The sequence below is a fragment of the Poecile atricapillus genome, chromosome 10 (genome assembly GCF_030490865.1).
Source record: "Poecile atricapillus isolate bPoeAtr1 chromosome 10, bPoeAtr1.hap1, whole genome shotgun sequence".
In the NCBI taxonomy this organism is placed as follows: Eukaryota; Metazoa; Chordata; class Aves; order Passeriformes; family Paridae; genus Poecile; species Poecile atricapillus.
In genome coordinates, this window is record NC_081258.1 from 2,918,298 (window position 1) to 2,928,029 (window position 9,732).

A 9,732-nucleotide genomic window follows, 5' to 3' on the forward strand; every position below is an offset into this window, starting at 1 on the left:
TTGAAGTAATTTATAGCCATATGTATTTCTGTGATATTTTAAAACATGCAAAATTGTATCTGCACGTCACTGTGTACTGCAGTGGCTTTATTTTTACAGATCTCATTAATGACAGGTCAAAGGAAGAAAACCTACTAAAAGCAGAAAAATATTATGCTTGCAGTGCTACCAATCTAGAAATGTGCTAGAGATCAGTTCTGGTTGGCACTTCGTTGTGGAAACACCTAAAAAGCTTCTCTTCATTGCCTCCAGGTTATAGTTAATTCTGTTCCTTGTTACTTTTTCATTTATTCAGGTGTCTACAGGAAAAAGTAGTAGGACAGTATGTTTCAGACATGGTTACCAACAGAAAAGAGAAAGTTCCTCTCCAAGTGTCTGAGGATTGCTTGTACCTAAATGTGTACACACCCGTTTCCACAGGAAAACAGGAGAAGCTGCCTGTAAGCAAAACCTCATAACACCTTGAGCAAAATTATCTGACAGCAACCCTCAACCTGTGCCATGAGCTGACATGCAGGGGCAGTTTTGTAGTGATGGTCAACTTACCTGCTTTGCCCCAGCAAATATTAGCTGAGATTGAAGAGAGACACAAAATCCCATTTTACAAGTAAAATTGTATTGGCATTTTAGCTAAGCAGTGCTTGATTTAACCTAAATGATCTGTCCAAAGTCACAGGGCACTGGCACAGTGTTGCTATTTAACCTGCTATAAATCAATGACATTTTGTAGACCTGCAGGCCTGAGACTCAAAGGATTTCTACAATTTGTGAAATGTAATCTAAAAGAATCAGCAGTGAAATAGAAAAAAATATTAGATCTTGGGTTATATTTAAATTTTATCACTGGGAGCTCATACCTGTGCTGGGTTGATCCCTGTTTTTCTCTTTCCAGTTTTAGTTTGGATCCATGGAGGCGCATTAGTTGTTGGAGCAGCTTCATCATATGATGGCTCAGCATTAGCAGCCTTTGACAACGTGGTGGTTGTAGCAATTCAGTACAGGCTAGGTATTGCTGGATATTTCAGGTAAGATGCTTGTTCTCAGTATTTCCTAAGTGTTTCCAAAATGAAGTGTGCAAAGCCTCTATAAAGACAAGTGCAGAAGATTTGCTTATGCAAAGAAACATTTCTGAGCTGCAGCTGCAAGAGCTGGGGACAATTTCCAGTCCCCAGGCAGCTTCCAGCTCTGTTCTTGTGCGGTTGCTGCTCCAATCTCAGGGCTTTCCGAGCCATTCATCTGTCAGTTGTGTAGAGAAGTTCTGAGTAGAGAACAGCAGATGATTTCTCCCACCACAGATTTTCCTTTCCTCTGCCTTTCTGCTTGTATTGAGCATTTAAACAAATCTGCTCTCTCCCTGCAGCACTGGTGATGAGCATGCCCGAGGTAACTGGGGCTATTTAGACCAAGTAGCGGCTCTTCGGTGGATTCAGGAAAATATCGTACATTTTGGGGGAGATCCAGATCTGTCACTATCTTTGGAGAATCTGCAGGAGGAATCAGTGTTTCTGCTCTTGTGAGTTCACAGTAATATGGAATTTGAATTACTTAGGGGGAGAAATCCCCTCCATCCATTTTCAGTATCTGCAAGAGAAGTCAGCGAGAGAAAAGGGATGGTGTTACAGTGACACATCACCTGGGTCTTTGATACAACAACAAGGCAACAGCATAGCAAAACAATACAGATTCTGGTTGATAAAAATGTGCCTTTTCATACTCAAATGTTGTAGTTAAGGAACAGAATATTATTCCTCATCTGCTGAATGAAATTCTGGTGGGTTTGAGATTAGACCCTCAAAAGTCTAATCTCAGGGAAATGTCCTTTAAGAGGAGTTGTGGACTCTTGCCCATTTTTGGTTTGCTTTGACAGCCGCTTGTGCAAAGTGCTCGAGGTGAATAGTGCTGACAGCTGAAGCAGCCCTGCAGTTTGTGACCCAGTGATTGTGTAAAATCTTTATTTCAACCTGGAGCACACGAGCTGTGACAAAGTTCTCCTTCTCCAGTCCCTCACACTTTGGTAGAGAGCACACAGCCCAACCAGGGTTCATTGTACATGGGGTACAAACCCCCGTTTCCTGAGGCCAACAGCTCTTTCTTGCCCTTCTGCAGCAGAGCCAGACTGCCTTGGGCACCCTCAGTCTGTACCTGGCTTGCAGTGTGGTGCCGTGCAGCGCTGGAAGCCAAGTGCAGTGGGAGGGGAAAGGCAGCTGAACTCCTCCTCCCTGCGAGCGCTGCCAAAGCACTTTGCACTGCTGGCCTGTGCTCAGAGGCTGCACAAGAGCACTCTTACCACATGGGCTGTCAAAATGTTCCAAATGGCCACTGCTGGCACTGAAATCCAAAATCACTGCGTGGAACACAGTGCTTGTCATGCTTGTTCTTGCTTTTTCACAGGTCTTGTCTCCCCTGGCCAAGGGCTTGTTCCACAAGGCCATTTCAGAGAGTGGTACTGCAGGCCTGGGCTTGTTCACTGACCACCCTAATGAGGATGCACAAGTGGGTATTTGTGGCAATTTTAATTCCTTTTTCCAGATAGATTTGCACATCCTAAACTGTTCATTCCAAAATACAGAAACATTTTTTTCTTCTTCTCATTAATACAGTCATTAAAGACAGTATTTCTGTGTGCAAATTGTACATGCTTAATGATGTGTTGTTTTTCAAACACCCAAATATCCACAAAGAGAGAAGAATGGAATGTAAATGACTTGGTGTCTCATAGAGCCAGGTACAGGAAATGTGTCCAAAACTGTTTGTTCCCACTGCTTGCAGAAAATTGCTGCTATCTCTGGCTGTGAAAAATCCAGTTCAGCTGCAATGGTTGAATGCTTGAGAGGGAAAACAGGAGAAGAACTAGTACAGATAACACTGAAAATGGTAGGTGAAATGACACTTCTTGCATTTAAATGACATCTCAGAACTTTTCATAGCAGAGAATACTCTTTGTGTGCTGTAATATTAGAAGAACCTGACATGGATGTAACCTCTGACTTTCTTGACTTTTTCAGGACATGACAACACTGCAGCTCTGCAGCGACACCTCACCTGAAAATTGCAAACAGGTTCCTGCCCTTCCATTCTGCATCACTTGGAGCTTTCTGTGGTTTGCTGTTGTGCTCTGCCAGGGCAAGGAAAAGAAAACGGCACAGATTATTCTGGAGAACCTGAAAATCAAATCATTTCTTATCTCCTACTTAAAAGCTCTTATCACAATGCTCATGTGCCTTTGACACTTCAATACAGAAATTGGTTTCTGCCCCACTGTTCCAAACATCCATGGCCATACTGAACTAAGAAAAGATGTAAATTCAACATTATGACTTCTGTTTCACAAACATTAGTATTATCTTCACAATCTTCTGCCTAGTGCAGAAAATCATTCAGAAAAAAAAATTAAGATGGCTTGGAAGGCATTATTTCTTCTATTTTCATTTGGCTTCACATTGGAAATGCAGTAAAAAGTCTGAACTTCCTCTAGAAGCAACATGAATTCATTAAATAAAGCTTTCTTTTTCTTGTTTCTCTCTTTTTTCAGGACTACATTTCTATTGGTGGATGTGTAGATGGTGTATTTTTTCCAAAGAGTCCCAGAGAATTACTATCTGAAAAATCAATCAATGCAGTCCCATACATAATTGGAATAAATAACTGTGAATTTGGATGGGTACTTCCAATGGTAAGACACTGAAAATGTTGTAATTTAAACATCATTTTGTAAATAGAAGCTTTTTTATTTAGTATGATTCTCTGTATCACACAGACGATGAAATACCCTCCTTTCGTGGATGGTCTGAGTAAAGATGTTGCACGTCAAATTTTACAGAGCCAATTACCAGTATTCATTAAGGTAAGAGGCCATTGCCAGAATAACCCCGTGCTGCTTCTGTCAACCTGAAAACTCAGCTTCTGAGCTTGCTGACATGGTTATCTAAAGACTTTCCCAGGACAGTAACTGTAAACATAGATATGTGGACATTCTTTCTGTTACACGTCTTGTGATGGGCATCTACCACAGCCAGTGCAGTGGGAAAGTGTTATCCTGACCATCCAATCCCTGGCTGTGGTCAGAAACCTATAAATCCTGGGAGAAGAAATAAACTTTCTCTTCCTTGCACCACACCTGGAGCTGTGTCCGTGTGATCTATTCACCTTCAGTGGCAACAGCTTCCTCCCTGGTCTGGCTGTTTTTGACCCCTGGAGGGACATATTTCACTGGAAATGCCATTGTGCTGGACATTGGGCTCCCTGAATTGGAGCAGAAATGGGCAGAGATGTGCTGCACTCCTGTTACCCATAGTGATTGAAAATACTCTCTAAATTTCCAGCCTAAATGCCCCTCTTGTTTAAAAGGAGGCCTGTGGGAAACCAGGAGTGATGCAGGTACCTGCACACAGGTCTCTTGGCATATTTTAGATAGCCAGGTAATGCAAGACATGCAGAGTCCCAGCAGGTATGACAGGAGACCAATGGGACACAAGCTCCTAAAATCCAGCAGGATTTCTCTGCAGTTTAGGAGGGTTCTTTCCACAGAAGGGAGAACAGTCTGCTTCAGTGACTGCTGTTTATCGAGAGGTGTTGGATCCTTAGATCTTGCATCCCCCTTTTCCCTGAGATCACCTGAATCCATAGCTGTGTAACTCCAATCCTGAGCTCCGAGCCACACTCTGACACAGTGAGGATTCTCTCTGAAAGGTGATGTTTGGGGTTAGCCAGGGATGTGCAGATGCCACAGACTCACTGCTGTTAGTCTGTTCATCATCATTCTAAAGTGCTTTTTATTGCTGTTTCAGGGTGTTACATCTGAAGTTGTTGACAGAGTGTACAAGGAGTACATGGGGAATGCAGAAAGCCCTGCTCAGATCCGAGATGGCCTCCTGGATGCAATGGGAGATGTCTTTTTTGTCATCTCATCTGTGGAAGTGGCCAGACACCACAGGGGTAACTCAGCAGCTCCTACAGAACAACTGTAGAATTCTGTCTGGGGGTGGTGTGGGCAGTGTGCAGCACTTTTCACTACCCAGACAACTGGCAGTGCTTTCGTTCAACCAAAACAACTTCTAAGGAACCTTTATCATCCTTGGGGCAGGTATTTTCAGCTCTCAAACCAGCACTTTTCTGTATCCTCTAGATGCTGGCAACCCAGTCTACTTTTATGAATTCCAACATCGACCAAGTTCAGTGGCAGGTGTGGTACCCGACTTTGTCAAAGCAGATCATGGAGCTGAGATTGCCTTTGTCCTTGGAAAGCCATTCTTAGCTGGTGATGTACCCATGCTTACTCCATATTCCTTTTAGAATCTCATTAGTACTCATTTTAATTACTGCAGGTCTTTAGAATAGAACTTCTCTCTTATAAACATTTTAAGCATGATATATATTATAACCATAATTTATATATCATAAATATTATTATGAGCATAAACATTTTCTCTCCTCACTAGTAGATACTTTTCATTCCACCATTCATCTGCAGTTCTCTCCTAGAAAACACTCCAAGAGCTCAGGGCAACCAGTAGAAGTGTTGCAATTGATAGAGCTCATTCCAATTATTTACTTTCTGATGTGGCCATTTCATCTCTCCCTTTTCAGGAGGTGCTACAGAAGAAGAAAATAAACTGAGCAGAACTTTTATGAGATACTGGACCAACTTTGCTAAAAATGGGTGAGAATCACAATGCTAATTACAGTTCAGGTTTTGTCTGTGCTGCCCAGAACGTACCTACCTGCCTGAAGCAGTACTTAGATGGTGGTTCCTAGAAATTTGGCAGAATTGAAGATAAATATTGAAGCAATTTCTCTTCTTCATGGTCTTTTAAAAGAACCTGCAGACACAAGACAAGGAAAGAAAATCTAAGAGCTGTTACTCCATCTGCAGTGGTGTTTAGATCTAAAATTAATGACAACTATTACACTTTTGCTCTTCCACTGAGGAGCTTTTTCATCAAGTACTGTCCATGTATTCAGGCACCAGAATCACATAGTCTGGGCTCCTGCTGGTTTTCTGGAATGCTCTGAACCTGAGCACTCAGAGAGCAGTGGATTGGCAAATGGAGAGCTAACTTTTCCTTCTATTATTTCCAGAAATCCCAACGGAGAGGGCTTGGTCCACTGGCCCCAGTATGGCCTGGAGGAAAAGTACCTGGGAATAGACCTGGAGCAAAAGGCAGCAGAGAAACTGAAAGAACACAGAGTGCAGTTTTGGGCACAACTCATGAAACAAAGCCAGACTGGAAAGAGAAAACATACAGATTTATAAGAGCTGTGGAGGAATCTGTTTGCTTTTAAAAGCCAAAGGAAAGTCAAACAAAATGAGTTTGTCAGGATGCAGAGTAATAATCACCTTCTAACTCACTGTTGTCATCTGCTGTCCCAATCACAGTGAAAGGAGAGAAACAAGGGCCATTTGGAATGTTTGTCAGACTAAAAATCACTGTTTAATGAAGTAAGCAGAACCCCCCCCCAATCTTTCCAGGTCCAAACAGACCATGGTACCTACTCAGTGCATAGCAAAGCTGAATAATGAGCTGGGAATGGGCAAATGAATTGAAATCTGTAAGAATTTACCTATACAGAATGTCCGATAAGTGTCAGACTGATTGATGTGCCTATTCCCCTCTTCTTTCAGAAGAGCATGGTCAGTTGTCCTTCCTAGAGCCCCTTTCTGACTTCTTTAACTGGAAGTTGCTTGTAGGCAGCAGAGCATCCATCAAGCTACATCTCTGAGGTGGGCTTAACATCTCACAGAGGAGGACAGGAAATCTTTATTTGTTGTATTGGTTTGTGAATTGTTATAAATAAATCTTGCTTTGATTTTTTGGAGCTTGCTTTGCTTTCATTTAACAGACAGAGGCTGTTCCTGAGAGGTTAAGTCACACCCAAGAAGCCAGAAATGCACCCAGTTTCTCTCTTCCACCTCAGTGGTTTCAGGTATGAATCTTTCAGGTTTCTGTGCGGGACCTGAGGCTTAAGGCTCTTTCCAGAAACTCTTCTGGGCTGTGACTGTGTGTCCTTCAACCCTTCCTGGCAAATTCCCAGTGCAGTGGCTGCAGGGAGGACGCTGTGCTGGCAGGACAGACACCCACAGAGGCAGAGTGGGGAGCAGAGGCTGCTGGTGTTCCCTGCACGTTGTTGGCTCAGCAGCAGCAGCAGAGGGAAGATCTGCTGACAGGCAGAGTGTGCACCCCCAGCCTCCCACAGCTGTGGGAAGGGTCTGGGCACACAGGCACTGAAGTGGCTTTTTTGCCAAGTTACACAAGCAGCAGCTACAAAGGAACAATGTGGGAATCCAGGAAGCCAGGGGAGCTCTCCTCAAGAGCACAAACAAACAAACAGCCCTACTGTCACTACCACCCCTTTAACTGGTGCCCAGCTCCCACATGCCACAGCACCCCAGGGAGGGCTCTCACAGGGACAGCCCAAGCTCCTGCTGCAGCTGTTGACCCTTTGGAGGCGGCTTCTTCCTCTTCTTCCTCCTCCTCCTCACCTCTGGCTTCACTTGCTTTTGCCCACCTGTGGACCTCAAGCAGTGAGATCTGCACTACCTGGCCAATCCCTTTTGTGCATGTTCCATAACTTGTGAAAACCACCAGTTGTTGCAATTAGTAACAGCTGATTGCAGCAAAATTCCTTCAACTTGTATCACACATTGCTTACCCCTTCTCTTGTTTTGGTCTAACACAGCCTTTAGGCCCATTATTGGTTTCTTGAATCAATGTGTCTGTCCTTGTACATTCAAAAAATCATTCTCTGACCAGGACAGAAGAAATGCCGTGTGTTTGGGAATGCAAAGCCACAGGTATAACTCCTGTGTAGAAGGCAGCTGTTTTATTAGGCACACATGAAAACAAAGCAGTTTCTGACTGTGTGAGAGGAAGTGTTGTGTGCCTCTGCGGATTTTAAACAAACCCCAAATATAGAGACCGGTACTCTGTCAAACAGCTGAGAAAGGAATAACAGCAAAGGCACCGTGTACAAGCTACATTTAAGCAACAGATCCTTACAGTATGGGCCAAACCTCATTTTATTTCATAGCTTTAGTATTCGTGGTCACTTGGTACAGATTCCCATCTGCACCTATTTTGCAAGAAATTCTTAGCAGTATATTTAGGGGTAATACTCAGCAAGAACTGCTGCTCTTCTGTTTTTCACATTCTGTTTATAAAAGACTTAGTCTTTTTTTTTAAGTGTATTAATGTTCCATAATTACTCTAATTGCCTTTCCACGCTGGTCACCAAGTGTGTTTGTTCTGTGCCACTCCTGCTTCTCTGCTCCTTTTGTTGCTAAATACGACATATGGAAATTTTTATTTCGATGGGATGATCTTTGCTGTTTGATCTCTGTCCTATTCAAGCCTGATCAACAAGGAGGGAGATTTAATCCGTGAAACAGAGCAGGCAACAAGCGCTAAGTGATGTCCAGCTGCTCCAAACACAAATTCCCGCTCAGCAGAGTTGCTTTGTTAAGGTTTGGGGCTGGACATGTTCCAATGATCTCGGCCCCGGGCGAGCTTAACAAAGCTCGGCCAGAAGGATTTCCACTGATCCACGCGGAATGCAGAACTCATGGGCCACGAGGACATTGGGCAGAACCCCCAGATAAGGAAGAGACAAATAAAGGAACTCGGCAACGGTGTGGGATCAGCTCGGCCTGGCTAAAGGGCAATTCCGGCAGGGGCAGATCAGGACCCCCAAGTGATGGAGCCCCCACACAGGAAAGCACCGAGCCAAAGGAGGAGAGAGATAGAGCAGGGCAGCAATTAGCACGAGAAGCGAGAGAGTCATTAAGCGACAGAAGAGAGAATAGTAGTTAATAAGAGAACTAACTACGTACCTTGGAACCGTAAGTGTAGGTTAATGTCTTTGTTTGCTAAAAGGTGTGAAGAGTGGAAAGTTTTGCCAGTCGCGCCGCCTGGCTCGGTGGGTTCGGCACCTTTCGGTGGGCTTTGTGGGCAGAAGTGTGAATGAAGGCAGGGCGGGCACTGGCAGGAAAGGGCCGGTTCGGGGCCAGCCCCGAGTGCCCCGGCCGAGGCTCGGTGCCTCAGCCGTGCGGGCGGGAGCGGGGACGGAGCTGCCGTGAGGGGAACGCCCGGCCCGGGGGCGCGCGCGGCGCCTCAGGCGGGCAGGAGCGCAAGGGCCTCTCTGAGGGCTCGTCAATTCTTGCTCTGTTTTTGTACCATGAGATGTTTTTGCCAGAACTGTGCTGGTGGGAGAAGGAACTGTGGCTGTGTTGGGAAGTACCACGGCGAGGAGAGTAGGTGCAACAGCGCTGAGCATTAGGTTAAGGCCTCAGTTCTGTCATCTGTTGGAAGGTGAATTTGAGGAACGTCAGGGTGGCAGACCTTGGCAATGTTCTCTTCCCTTTGGGCTTTTTTTGGTTCTCAGAAAGAAGAATGGAACTTTTCTGCAAAGGATTGGTGTGAAGATGCGGATGACCGGGGAGCCTGTGAAGTTCTTGTCCTCACTGTTGTCTCAGCAGCTCAGATTTAGAGCGTTTCCCATCTGCAGTGCACAGGAGCAGCGGCCGTGCCCTCAGCCTCAGGAGCCGCACCCCAGCACAGCCTGGCCGGCTGTGCAGGGCACTGGGGCAGAGCTCAGGAGCCACCACAAACACAGCAAAGGCTGCAGACACAGCGTGCACTGCCTGGCACCACCTGCAGTCCCTGCCAGCAGTTTGCTCTGTGAGCAGCCAGGTTAAAGTTGACTGGAGTTTATCTCCAGGGGCTGTAACTCACACCT

General features: G+C 45.0%; 1 pseudogene; it reads left to right on the forward strand.

The window, feature by feature from the left end:
- The window catches only part of LOC131582756 (fatty acyl-CoA hydrolase precursor, medium chain-like), a 7,559-nt pseudogene extending 743 nt beyond the window's left edge, over positions 1-6,816 (forward strand).
- The last annotated feature ends 2,916 nt before the right edge of the window (positions 6,817-9,732 follow it).